This window comes from Amblyraja radiata, chromosome 7 (genome assembly GCF_010909765.2).
Source record: "Amblyraja radiata isolate CabotCenter1 chromosome 7, sAmbRad1.1.pri, whole genome shotgun sequence".
NCBI lineage: Eukaryota > Metazoa > Chordata > Chondrichthyes > Rajiformes > Rajidae > Amblyraja > Amblyraja radiata.
The window spans coordinates 3,025,544-3,040,315 of NC_045962.1; the positions used below are offsets into that span (position 1 = coordinate 3,025,544).

At 47.2% G+C, this 14,772-nt stretch overlaps 1 pseudogene; it reads left to right on the forward strand.

The window, feature by feature from the left end:
* Window positions 1-12,446: 12,446 nt before the first annotated feature.
* Window positions 12,447-12,624, forward strand: LOC116975716 (annotated as a pseudogene).
* Window positions 12,625-14,772: the final 2,148 nt, after the last annotated feature.

The window sequence follows — 14,772 nt, forward strand, 5'->3', positions numbered from 1 at the left end:
GCTGCCGATCGGAACGCCTGTTGATGTTTAGTTGAGAGTAGTGTTAAACTTGTTCATGATATATGTATTTTTATTTCTATTTATTTTTTACTGCACACTGAATGGACACTGGTTTGAGTAATGTTTTTTTGTTTCCTCTGGGTATGTGAGTACTCAGGAAAATAACAATAAAGACATACAATACATCCTCACTGTGATGGAGCCAAAGTCTTAGTTTCCATCTCTTCCCTCCTTGTTCTCCCTCTGCGCTGAGGCGATCGATCCAGGTCGGAGATGCCGCCCTCCAGTCCAGCGGATCTCCGTGGTGATGTCGCCGCCTCTCTCTCTTGAAAGCATCCAGAGAACCGGCCTCCACCACCCTCTGAGGCAGAGAATTCCACAGACTCACCACTCTCTGTGAGAAAAAGTGTTTCCTCGTCTCCGTTCTAAATGGCTTACTCCTTATTCTTAAACTGTGGTCCCTGGTTCTGGACTCCCCCAACATCGGGAACATGTTTCCTGCCACTAGCGTGTCCAAGCCCTTAACAATCTTATATGTTTCAATGAGATACACTCTTATCCATCTAAACTCCAGACTGTACAAGCCCAGCTGCTCCATCTCTCAGCATATGGCAGTCCCGCCATCCCGGGAATTAACCTTGTAAACCTACTCTGCACTCCCTCAATGGTCGGTGGGGGCGCTGCAATGGCGGCAGCCCTGTCAGCAGCGCGTTAGTTTTTTCAACTTTTTTTTTTTTTTTAGTATGTTTTAAAGTATGTTTTTAATGTTTCTTTGTGTGTTTTGTGTGGGGGGTGGTGTGGGGGGGGGTGTGGTGGAAACCGTTTCGGCCGCCTCCTCCATGGAGAGGTGACTTTTTCCAGGTCGCCTCCCCCGTGGCCTAACAGCAAGGATCGGCGCGGCCTTTCCCGGAGACGCGCCCGGGGCTTCAGCGGCGGGCGCAGCGTGGACTCTCGGCGTGGAGCGGGTGAGTCCTCGCTGGGGCTCGCTGGAGGGGAGCGCTCCGTTTCGCTGGCCCGGGGCAGCCTAAAGCCTAAAGCCGCGGTCTGCAGAGTTCCAGCTGGCGCGGCGTCTGCAGCCCGGGATCCCTCGTTGGGGACCCGGGGGAAGAAGAAGCCATCACTGCCGGCCCGCGGCGAACTTCTATCGCGGGCGCGGTGGCGACTTACCATCACCCCTGGAGGGGAGCTTCGACCGCCGGCCCTGTGGTGTGCGGTGCATCTGGCTGCGGCGCGGTGGGGACTTTAAATCTTCGACCGCCGGCCTGCGGCCTACACCAACTTAAAGCCGCGGTCTCCGGTGGGGAAGAGCCGACTCTGGACTTACCTGGACTTGTACCTTGTCCTTTTACCATCTGGACGCCCACAGCAACGGCTGCGGAGGGTTGAGGTCCCGACCACGGGGGAAAATGGAGGAGGACTGGCCAAATTGTGTGCCTTCCACCACAGTGATGAATGCTGTGGTGGATGTTTATGTTAAATTTTTATTGTGTTTTTGTGTTTGTTCTTTATAATTGTACCGCTGCTGACATATTCATTTCACTTGCACTTATGTGCAATGTGACAAATAAACCGTATTGTATTGTATTGTATTGTATTGTATTGTATTGTATTGTATTGTATTGTATTGTATTGTATTGTATTGTATTGTATTGTATTGTATTGTATAGCAAGAATGTCCTTCCTCAAATTAGGGGACCAAAACTGCACACAATACTCCAGGTGTGGTCTCACTAGTGCTCTGTACAACTGCAGAAGGACCTCTTTGCTCCTATATTCGATTCCTCTTGTTATGAAGGCCAACATGCCATTCGCTTTCTTCACTGCCTGCTGTACCTGCATGCTTACTTTCATAGACTGGTGTACGACCCCCAGATCCCATTGTACTTCCCCTTTTCCCAACTTAACGCCATTTAGATAGTAATCTGCCTTCCTATTTTTGCTACCAAAGTGGATAACCTCACATTTATCCGCATTAAACTTCATCTGCCATGCATCTGCCCACTCCCCCAACCTGTCCAAGTCACCCTGCATTCTCATAGCATCCTCCTCACAGTTCACACTGCCACCCAGCTTTGTGTCATCTGCAAATTTGCTAATGTTACTTTGAATCCCTTCATCCAAATCATTGATGTATATTGTAAAAAGCTGCGGTCCCAACACCGAGCCCACTGCGGTACCACACAAGTCATTGCCTGCCATTCTGAAAGGGACACGTTAATCCCTACTCTTTGTTTCCTGTCTGTCAACCACTTCTCTATCCATGTCAGCACCCTACCCCCAATACCATGTGCCCTAAATTTGCCCACTAATCTCCTATGTGGGACCTTATCAAATGGGGCGAGGAACTTTGGTATCTAAAAAGTTTCAGAAGTTATAAATCTGGCTGTAACATTTTACAATCGCCCATGGTTCTCAAGTGGGTTTTACATACAAAAAGAAAACGCTTCTGAAGCTAAATTTATCATTAAATTAATTGCAAACCATGCTTTGTTTTGAATTACATTTTACTCAGATGCAAGCCAAGGAATGGCATAATTGTTAGCTGTTGATTGGACATAATCAACCTCAGCAAATTGACAATATCATGTTGAAAGGAAGTGGGTGTTTAAGCTGTCTGGACATTTTATTATTTGCCACAATATACACCTCAATAGCATAATGATAGAAAACTTACTTTTCCACACACCACTCGTAAGTCTGCGGATTTTTTTAATGGTAAATTTAGCTTCAGAAGAGTTTTCTTTTTGCATGTAAAAACGCACTTCAGAACAATGAGCGATTTTTAAATTTTACAGCCAAATTTTTCACTTCTGAAACTTTTTTGATACCAAAGGAATCAAGAAAAAACACAAATAATGCCTTACTGTTGATGAAATGCAGTGAGCAAATGCGATAATTCCCAATATTTTCAATCTTGATATCTGCACGACCATTATTCCCCAACCACTTTAGCTGTTGTTGTCCCTTCAGCTGTCACTTCTTTCTACCATCATTTCTCCTCACTTTTGGAATTCTGAAGTAGGATAAATGTCTTTCACGGTTACCCCGGTTTCCACAATTATTTACAGTGCAAATAAATGAGCATTTTGGCGTTATTTAACGGGTAGGAAAGTACGCGTTTCGTGTATTAACTGTATATGCCGGAAGCTGCCATGTCCTCCACATGGATTGAGCTGCTCCTTGCGTCATGTCCTTTGACCCGATGACCTTACGTGCAATCCCCCTATAAACAGTATCATAATAAATAGTGTGCTATTTGTAATAGTGTGCAATTAAACAATGTTTTACCCTTAAGAATTATTATGTTGGCTTAATTAGCCAAATACAGCATAGCCTATGAAATACTAACTAAACTTGTACAAAAACAAACAAATTATTATTTTCTCTTAATACAACTAATAACCTGTAGGCTCCCTTTGCCTCTAAATAAATATCATATTCATCTGTATAATTACTAAGCAAAACTATAACCTACAATACAAAATCGTTGTATTGCTTGGGGACTCTGCTTTCACGGTTTGATCTACCAGCTGGCACAGGAGCATCAGATCCTGTAGAATCTGCCAAAGTGTTGTCACCCAGACACCTTCTCTGCTCACCAACAGCGTTGCAGCGTGCTGCCTCTGGAACTGGTCACCATCTTGGGGATGTCGTCTATCCCGTCTGAGTCAGTAACTCTTGGTGGATTTTGGGCCACCTCGTTTTGTGTGTCCTTGAACATGTACTTTTTGACGCTCGATACATTCCTCTTGTTGATAACACCTTCTGGAGACTTGACTGTCACCATGCTGCTGCTCCTCGATACAACATTGCATGGCTGACAATGGTAAGGAGTGTCTATCTTACCGCCATCATCTCGCCTCACAAGCACATCATCCCCAGGCATTATTTCAGAGTGCCTGGCTCCTCGTGTCAAGTCAGTATACCATTTTGCCGCACCTTGCTTTTCAGCATCACAGTCTCTCAGCTCCTGGTCTACCATGATCTCTCACACCTCTGGTATTTTAGTGCAAATTTTCCTTCCAAACAAAGCTTCTGCTGGACTTTTCCCAGTCGTTGAGTGAGTGATCGCCCGATATACAGCTACATATGCTAACCGTGCCTCCTTCCAGTTTCCCCCTTCGGCATGGCCGATTCCTATCCTCTTCTCCATGGACTGGTTTTGTCTCCCTACTTCTCCGTTAGCTTGTGGGCAATTACGGAGTCACCTTGTGATGATGGATACCTGTGATTCTTATGTATTCAGCAAATGTCTCAGAAACAAACTGTGGCCCATTGTCGTAGTGCAATGTAACAGGCAACCCGTGTCTGGCGAAGATCTCTGCTAATGCCTGTGCTGTCTTTTCTGCTGTAGTTGACTTCATCACTGCATACTCATAGTACCTGCTATAGTAGTCTACCACTACCATAATTGATTCACCTGTTGGAAGTGGTCCAAGAAAGTTAACAGCGATGTCAACCCATGGTCCTGTTGCCAACTTTGTACTTCTAATTGGTTCTGGTGGGTTGTTCCTGCTTGTGATTTGGCATCCGTGACAGGTCTTGACAAATTTTCTGGCATCTTTCTCACAACCTGGCCACCACACTGTGCTCCGCAAATTCTGTTTAGTACCAACGATGCCTAAATGTCCTTCATGAACTAATGACACAATCCTTGGTCGTAGTGGCTGTGGGATCACCAATCTGCTACCTCTCAGCACACACTGACCAATTACACAAAATTCATATCAACATTCAAGATTCAAGAGAGTTTATTGTCATGTGTCCCAGATGGGACAATGAAATCCTTGCTTTGCTTCAGCACAACAGAATATTGCAGGCACATTATGAGAACATATGCTTTGTAAGGGCATTGATCCCATTGCCCAGTGTGTATACACTCTCTGATATCTTTGAGTTCAGGATCATGTTCTGATTCCCTTTCAACTTCCTTCGTTGTCACTGCTCCTGGTTTGACTGAATTGCGACGAATCGCACAAAGTTCTCTGCTTCCATCTCTAGCGTGGATGTTGCTCTAAAATATCATCTCTAAAATAGACCTAAAATTGAACTAAAAAAAGACATTCAAACCGAACAGTGACTTTACCTTGTGTTCAAAAGGGAACTGCAGATGCTGGAATATCGAAGGTACACACAATTGCTGGGGAAACTCAGCGGGTGCAGCAGCATCTATGGAGCGAAGGAAATAGGCGACGTTTCGGGCCGAAACCCTTCTTCAGACTGATGGGAGGTGGGGAAAGAAAGAAGGAAAAGGGGAGGAGGAGGAGGAGCCCGAGGGCGGGCGGATGGGAGGAGACAGCTAGAGGGTTAAGGAACGGGAGGAGACAGCACGGGCTAGCCAAATTGGGAGAATTCAATGTTAATGCCATAAGGACGCAAGGACCCCAGACGGAATATGAGGTGCTGTTCCTCCAATTTCCGTTGTTGCTCACTCTGGCAATGGAGGAGACCCAGGACAGAGAGGTCGGATTGGGAATGGGAGGGGGAGTTGAAGTGCTGAGCCACCGGGAGGTCAGGTAGGTTATTGCGGACTGAGCGGAGGTGTTCGGCGAAACGATCGCCCAACCTACGCTTGGTCTCACCGATGTAAATGAGCTGACATCTAGAGCAGCGGATGCAGTAGATGAGGTTGGAGGAGATACAGGTGAACCTTTGTCGCACCTGGAACGACTGCTTGGGACCTTGAATGGAGTCGAGGGGGGAGGTGAAGGGACAGGTGTTGCATTTCTTGCGGTTGCAACGGAAAGTGCCCGGGGAGGGGGTGGTGCGGGAGGGAAGGGAAGAATTGACGAGGGAGTTGCGGAGGGAGCGGTCTTTGCGGAAGGCAGACATTGGGGGAGATGGGAAGATGTGGCGAGTGGTGGGGTCACGTTGGAGGTGGCGGAAATGGCGGAGGATTATGTGTTGTATTTGCCGGCTGGTGGGGTGAAAGGTGAGGACCAGAGGGACTCTGCCCTTGTTGCGTGTGCGGGGATGGGGAGAGAGAGCAGTGTTACGGGGTATGGATGAGACCCTGGTGTGAGCCTCATCTATGGTGGCGGAGGGGAATCCCCGTTCCCTGAAGAACGAGGACATTTCCGATGCCCTGGTATGAAATGTCTCAGTCCTGGGAACAGATGCGGCGTAGGCGGAGGAATTGGGAGTAGGGGATGGAGTCTTTACAGGGGGCAGGGTGGGAAGACGAGTAGTCCAGATAGCCATGTGAGTCAGTGGGTTTGTAATGTATGTCGGTCAGGAGTCTGTCCCCTGCGATGGAGATGGTGAGGTCAAGGAATGGTTGGGAAGTGTCGGAAATCGTCCAGGTGTATTGGAGTGCCGGATGGAAGTTGGTGGTGAAGTGGATGAAGTCAGTCAGTTGTGTGTGGGTGCAGGAGGTGGCACCAAAGCAGTCGTCAATGTAGCGGAGGTAGAGGTCGGGGATGGGGCCCTGGTACGCCTCGAACAAGGATTGTTCAACGTACCCGACAAAGAGGCAGGCGTAGCTGGGGCCCATGCGTGTGCCCATAGCTACGCCTTGTGTTTGGAGGAAATGGGAGGAGTCAAATGTAAAGTTATTGAGGGTGAGGACCAACTCCGCTAAGTGGAGGAGAGTGTCAGTGGCTGGGTATAGGAATTCTTCCCTTCCCTCCCGGACCACCCCCTCCCCGGGCACTTTCCGTTGCAACCGCAAGAAATGCAACACCTGTCCCTTCACCTCCCCCCTCGACTCCATTCAAGGTCCCAAGCAGTCGTTCCAGGTGCGACAAAGGTTCACCTGTATCTCCTCCAACCTCATCTAGTGCATCCGCTGCTCTAGATGTCAGCTCATTTACATCGGTGAGACCAAGCGTAGGTTGGGCGATCGTTTCGCCGAACACCTCCGCTCAGTCCGCAATAACCTACCTGACCTCCCGGTGGCTCAGCACTTCAACTCCCCCTCCCATTCCCAATCCGACCTCTCTGTCCTGGGTCTCCTCCATTGCCAGAGTGAGCAACAACGGAAATTGGAGGAACAGCACCTCATATTCCGTCTGGGGTCCTTGCGTCCTTATGGCATTAACATTGAATTCTCCCAATTTGGCTAGCCCGTGCTGTCTCCTCCCCTTCCTTAACCCTCTAGCTGTCTCCTCCCATCCGCCCGCCCTCGGGCTCCTCCTCCTCCTCCTCCCCTTTTCCTTCTTTCTTTCCCCACCCCCCATCAGTCTGAAGAAGGGTTTTGGCCCGAAACGTCGCCTATTTCCTTCGCTCCATAGATGCTGCTGCACCCGCTGAGTTTCCCCAGCAATTGTGTGTACCAGTGACTTTACCTTGACAGGTGTTTAGCTGTCAAGGTGTTGGGCAAGGTTAGATGTGTGGGTGTGTGTGTATGGGGAGGGGACACAGTCCGTTAACCAGTCTTATTGCCTGTGGGAAGAAGCTGTGGAGCATCCTGCTGGTTTAGCAGCTGATGCTCCTGTAACTCTCCCCAGATGGCAGAATGGAGAAGATGTGGTGTGATGGATGATAAGGGTCCTTAATGATGGAGATGGCTCTGCTGATGCTGCGCTTCTGATAGATCTCCAACAGGAAAGGGAGTGGGACACCAATGATCCTGCTGGCTGTCTTCACTATCCTGTTTAGCTGTCTTTGTTCGTAAGCCTTGCAGCTCCCAAACCAGGAAGTGATGCCGTAAGTCAGTATGCTCTCGATGGTATCTCAAAGGTCGTTAGGTGAACAGTGGGGAGACCTGCTTTTCTGAGTCTCCGGAGGGGGTGGAGCCGCTGCTGTGCTCTTTTGATGACTGCTGTGGTCGTTGAGGTCAGGTCGTCCGTTAGGTGAACTCCCAGGAACTTCAAGCTGCTGACCCTCTCCACAGCAGCACTGTCAATGTGCACCGGTGTATGATGGTGTTTGCCAGCCCTCCTGAAATCAATCACCATCTCCTTCGTCTTATCCACGTTGAGGGTGAGGTTGTGAGATCTGCACCACTCTGTAAGCAGCTCCACCTCCGTCCTGTATGCGGACTCATTATTGTCACTGATGAGACCCACCACTGTTGTGTCGTCAGTGAACTTGTTGATGTAATTGTTGCTGAGTCTGGCAGTGCAGTCATGGGTAAGTAGACTGAACAGCAGTTTGAAACATCGCTGTTTCAGTGATTTGAACGCCTGTCTCTGTTCACTACCGAACTGGAACGGTACGTCTTTCCTGATCAACTTTCTCAGTGGATCTGCCAGTGCAGCAAAATTTGGAATACATTTTGCACAGTAATTGACCAGTCCTAGAAAACTCCTCATCTCGGTTGCATTCTGAGGTTCACGTGCATGTGCAACAGCTTTCACTTCAGCTTTGGCGGGGTTCAGCCCTTCACTTGTGAGTCTGTGTCCCATGAAATATATCTCACAGACGCCAAACTTGCACTTGTCTTCATTCACAGTGAGTCCTGCTTATTGAAGTTTAGTCAACACTAGCTTCAACCTCCTGTCATGCTCTTCACGAATTGATACATGGACGATGATGTCATCTGATATGTTTGCTACACCTGGTACACCTTGAATCACTCTGTGGATTTTGTACTGATAGATCTCGGGGCAGCATTGATTCCAAACATCAGTCTTTTATAGCGGTATAATCCACAGTGAGTGATGAATATTGTCACTGCTCTAGACTCTGGATGTAATTCTTACCCCACTTGAGATCAATTTTAGAAAACACTTTACTGGTTGATAACTCTTGTAGCACCTCATCGACTGTAAGAATCGGGTGTCTTTCTCTGATTATTGCCTCATTGGCTCTCCTCGTGTCAACGTACAGTCTAATGTCATCATTGAGTTTCGGCACAATCACAACTGGACTCACACATGGTGTCGAACGTTCAACTGGTTCAATAACGTCCCGATCAATCAACTCCTTGATTTTAGCTTCTACTTTTCCACAAAGTCCAAATATGCGTTCTCTGTACCGGTTGAGCTCTCGGCTTGACATTTTCATCAATGACTAACTTCACTTGCCGCCTTTCAAATTTCCAACCCCTTGGAATACTGAATGAAATTCCTGCCTCATGACTGCATTGAATTGACATGCATCCGATGTGAAGCACTCCCAGCTCTCCAGCTGTATTTCTACTCAGCACAGGTTTTCCCTTCTCCTCTATCACCACAAAGTCCGCTTCAGTTTCTCTATCTCCGATTTCTACTTTAGCCGTGAAACATCCAATGGTCTGCAATGGTTTAGTTGCGGTGTGTGGATATAACTTCTCTTTGACGTGCACTTGATTTTCTGCTGTTTCAAGCATTCACAAAGTGATCTGTCAATTACGTTGCTGTCGCTACCAGAATCTACAATCACTGACACTGTAACACCTCGGATGGTCACTGCAACTTTCTCATGATGGCTCTCATTCAATGCAAACTGATAATTCCTTTTAACAGCAAACTCACCAGCTACATCACTGTCTTCATCACTTCCGAAATCACCTTCTACGTGACGGACATGACCCTTCTTTTTCTGCCATGGTCCGTCTTTCTTTTCAGTGGACTTCCCTTTCATGCTGTAATCACTTGTCTTGTCCCTGGCCTTACTTTTACATTTCTTTGCAAAATGATCTTTATCTCCACATTTCCTACATGTTCTACCTTCTGCTGGACAACGTGCATCATTCCCTATGTGACCCTTGTTATATTCCGGACAGCAGAATGAACAATAACTTACACGCAGGCTGGCTGGATCACAAGAGAGTTTTATTACCCAACATTCCCTACTTATATACACAACCAACATATTAGCGTATAATGAATATGCATGAATACATTACACTGCTCTCCCTTTTTTTAAGTATTAAATCTAAGTACACTGTTACAATTTTCTTGTTATGATACTTGATTTAAACCAGTGTTCATTAAATTTTAAATAACACAATATATTTATTTTACATATTTACACATTTTCATTCTACCTAGACAGTGAGTTACTTAACTTAAAAACCTAATCTGACTACTGGTTTACGGATCCTGCCTGATCGTCTAACAGTAACAGGTGTAACAGGTTTAGACCTCCCTGTACATGGACGATGTCGCCGTCTTCTGCTCGGATCCAAGGTCGGTCCGCAGATTGATCAGCATCTGTGACCAGTTTGAGTCGGCCACGGGAGCCAGGGTGAACCGCAGGAAGAGCGAGGCCATGCTCTTTGGCAACTGGCCCGACCGATCTTCCATCCCCTTCACCATCAAGCCTGACTTCTTGAAGGTGCTGGGGATCTGGTTCGGGGGGGCTGAGTCGAGTAACAAAAATTGGCTGGAGCGGATAGCCAAGGTGGGGAGGAAGCTGGAGCTGTGGAAGCAACGCTCCCTCTCCATAACCGGGAAAAATTTGGTCATCAGGTGTGAGGTGCTCTCGGGTCTGCTGTACTTGGCACAAGTGTGGCCTGTCCCTCCCTCCTACGCCACGGGGATCACCCGGGCCGTCTTCCAGTTCATCTGGGGGTCGAGGATGGACCGGGTACGACGGGTCACCATGTACAAGTCGGCAGACAACGGGGGTAAAAGCGTGCCCAACGTCGCCCTCATCCTGATGGCCACCTTTGTGTGTGGCTGCATCAGGCGGAGTGTAGAGCCAAGGCACGTGGGCACTAAGTGCCACTACCTGCTGAGGTTCTACCTGTCCCCGGTGTTGCGAAGGATGGGCCTGGCGCAGATGCCACGCAATGTACCAGTCAGCTGGACATTGCCGCCCCATCTGACGTCTGTTGACAGGTTCTTCCGGACCAACACCTTTGACCACAAGTCCATCGGGCAGTGGTCAGCACGGAATGTCCTGCAGGCACTGCAGGGAAAGGACTCGATGGATCCGGTGGCGTGGTTCCCAGAGCAGACTGCCCAGCTTGTCTGGCAAAATGCCTCATCGCCAGAACTGACCAACAAGCACCAAGACCTGGCTTGGCTGGCGGTGAGGGGAGCCCTCTCAGTTAGATCCTTCCTGCACCGTCGGAACCTCACTACCAGCGCACGCTGCCCCCGGGACGGTTGCTATGGAGAGGAGACGGTTGCCCACCTCTTTGCAGAGTGTGGATTTGCAAAACGAGTCTGGAGAGGTATGAAAGGGTCCCTGGAACGATTTATCCCGAACAGCTCCGTCACAGAGGACTCTGTGATTTACGGACTGTTCCCAGGGACACATTCAGAGACTGACATCGAGTGCTGCTGGAGGGTCATCAACTCGGTGAAAGACGCTCTTTGGTCTGCCCGAGCGTTGCTCACCACCCAGCAGAGCGAGATGTCCGTCAGGGAATGTTGCCGACTGGCCCACTGCAGACTGCAGGAGTACGTGCTAAGGGACTCGCTGAAGCTTGGTGCAGCCAACGCCAAGGCTCGGTGGGGGAGGGCCACAGTCTAGGGTCCTTCCGCTGCTGGACATGGGGGGCACAGTATGGTGGAGACGCCCCTCAAATTAAATTAAGGGAAGGTATCCCACACCAGAGGGCCACATGAGTGGCACGGGTGGGGGACATTTTTTTTTTTTTTGTGGAACTTGAAATGTCAGATGGAAATTTTCGCACTGTGTACACATTGTATATATTTATTACTTGAACAGGGGCCACAGAGTGGCACTGGTGGGGGACTGTTTGGTGAAATTTGACAAATGTAAAAAAAATTGTACTGAAAAAAGTTTGTATAGTCTCCGAAAATGTCGGATGAATTTTGTTTGAATGGTTCAGAAATTGTATATATTTACCAATTGAATAAAGTATATTTTGAAATTAAAAAAAAAAAAAAAAAAATTCTTCACACCAGAGGATTTGCAAAACGAGTCTGGAGAGGTATGAAAGGGTCCCTGGAACGATTTATCCCGAACAGCTCCGTCACAGAGGACTCTGTGATTTACGGACTGTTCCCAGGGACACATTCAGAGACTGACATCGAGTGCTGCTGGAGGGTCATCAACTCGGTGAAAGACGCTCTTTGGTCTGCCCGAGCGTTGCTCACCACCCAGCAGAGCGAGATGTCCGTCAGGGAATGTTGCCGACTGGCCCACTGCAGACTGCAGGAGTACGTGCTAAGGGACTCGCTGAAGCTTGGTGCAGCCAACGCCAAGGCTCGGTGGGGGAGGGCCACAGTCTAGGGTCCTTCCGCTGCTGGACATGGGGGGCACGGTATGGTGGAGACGCCCCTCAAATTAAATTAAGGGAAGGTATCCCACACCAGGGGGCCACATGAGTGGCACAGGTGGGGGACATTTTTGTGAAATTTAAAAGACATAAACTGTATTGAACAATCTCTATAGCCTACAAAAATGTTGGATGGAATTTTCGCACTGTGCACACATTGTATATATTTATTACTTGGACAGGGGCCACAGAGGGGCACGGGGTGGGGGACAGTTTTGGTGGAATTTGACAAATGTAAAAATATTGTACTGAAAAAAAAATAAAATTTGTATAGTCTCCGAAAATGTCGGATGAATTTTTTGTTCGAATGGTTCATGACTTGTATATATTTATCAATTGAATAAAGTCTATTTTGAAATAAAAAAAAAAAAAAAAAAAGGTTCTCCCAGGACGAGGCTATCCCATTGCACTTCGGGTGTGCTGACGCCTGCGATGTCCCCAAATGCGGGATACTCGACTGCAATATTTGTGGTAGAGGGGGACTGCGTTCGCGCTCTCCCCTGGTTTAAAAACTAAAAACAGAATAATATGCTTTTATGCAAACAAATCTCCACGGTGTGAAGTAGTGTATCCACCCGAAACGTCACCAAGTGTCACGGGTGGGGGACAGTTTTGTGGAATTTGGAAAATGTATAAACTGTATTGAACAATTTGTATAGCCTCCGAAAATGTTGGATGGATTTATTTATTACTTGAATAAAATCTATTTTGAAAAAAAAAAAAAGGTTTAGGTATTGACTCAACTGTAGGCTTGTTTGGCTCTGTTTTAGTACTCTGACTTTGACCAGAAGAATCTGTTTCTTTGTCTGTACTGACTTAACTTTGTGTTTCAATCACAGTTGGCTCTTCCAACTCACTTTCCGACTCAGGGATTAGGACTTCATGTTCAGTTTTTAGTTCATCTTTGGCTGGAATCATTTGATCAACATGAACACTTTTGATCCTATCTCCCACTTCAACTAAGTATCTTTTTGTTCCACACACTTCCACTATTTTCCCAACATCCCATTTGTCTCGACTGGACTTGTTGGGAGGACTGAGAACACGAACCTGCTCATCTGGCTTGAAGTACCTCTCCTTTTTGTGGGAGTCAAAATGGCGTTTCTGACAATTGTTTTTGTTCAACTCTCAAAGCCAAATTGGGTTGAACTAGACTTAGGCGTATTCTTAGCCTTCTCTTCATCAACAGTTCTGCAGGTGAGTAACCTGTTGTTGTGTGTGGTTCTGTGGTTCTGTGGTTCTGTCATCGTTCAGCAAGAAACTAGCCAAACGATGTTTCATGCTGAGCTTTGAACTACCCAGCAAAACCTGTTTCTTCAGAGCGTCTTTGACAACTCTAACAGACCTTTCCGTCACCCCATTAGAGGCTGGATGGTATGGGGGAACAAGTGTGTGTTTTACACAATTCCGCTGCATGAACTCTTTGACCAGTTCTGAACGAAACTGAGGCCCGTTGTCAGAATTTACCACATTTACTTTATCGCAGTTTGACATTGTGGCAGTTCAATCTTATGAGAACTTGCTCTAGGATTTCCAGATGTTCTACCATGCCTTCAGTGAATATCAATAGGTCATCCTGGTTGCACACACAGTGCGGAATGCCTTGTAATATTTGGTCCATGACAGACTGAACATTTTTCGGGATGATTTCACACCATAGGGCAGCTTTGTATATGAATACAAGCCCTTATGTGTGTTGATAGTCAAGTACTGCTGACTTTCCTTATCGACATTGAGTTGGGCGTAAGCATGAGACAAATCCAGTTTAGTGAAGACTCTTGCTCCGCTAAGTTCTGCGTATAGATCTTGCGAGGTTGGTAACGGATATTATTCCTCGTCATCGGCTTAGTTGATTGTGACTTTGTAATCACCACATAGTCGAACAGTTTTATCAGCCTTGGGTACGGCCACAATTGGCGTTGCCCAGTTACTCTGGTCTGTCTTCACAAGTACTCCATTACGCTCTAATCTGTCAAGTTCTACCTCCACTTGTTGCTTTAGTGCATAGGGTACAGGTCTTGGTTGACAATACACAGGCCTCACATCTTGCTTAAGTCAAATGTGTGCAGAGTACCCTGTTATTCCCGTGTCACTGTCAGCAAAAATGTTTGCATCTTTGCTTATGACGTTTTCAAGATGTGATTTGGACAAATCGACACTGAAAATGTTCTTCCAGTCTAACTCTATTCTACTCAGCCAATCCTTTCCAAGTAGGTTTGGTTTATTTCTGTAGCTGGCCACTATGATGGGCAGTGTTACCGACTGACCATTATGCTGAACTTTACAGTTCATTTGTCCACATGTCTTCAAAACTTCACCCGAGTAGGTTCTCAGCTTGACCTTACTCTCAAACAATGGTATCTGCGGGAACTTTGTTTCGTACAGGTCTTTGCTCATGACCGAACAATCTGCTGCCATGTCAATACACATATCAATCAACTGTTCATTAATCAATAGTTTAGTTTGAAAGTCCTTGCCTTGGCTGGTTACAGGCTTATCGATGTTGGTTGCATAAATGGTGTACAACCCAAGTTCATTCACATCTGGGTTCATCTCCAAGTTATGGACTCCTCTCTGGTGTTGTCGCTTGACTCCCGCAGATTGTTGGTTTCCTGTTTTATGCTTGGTCCGACATGCTGAGGCGATATGGC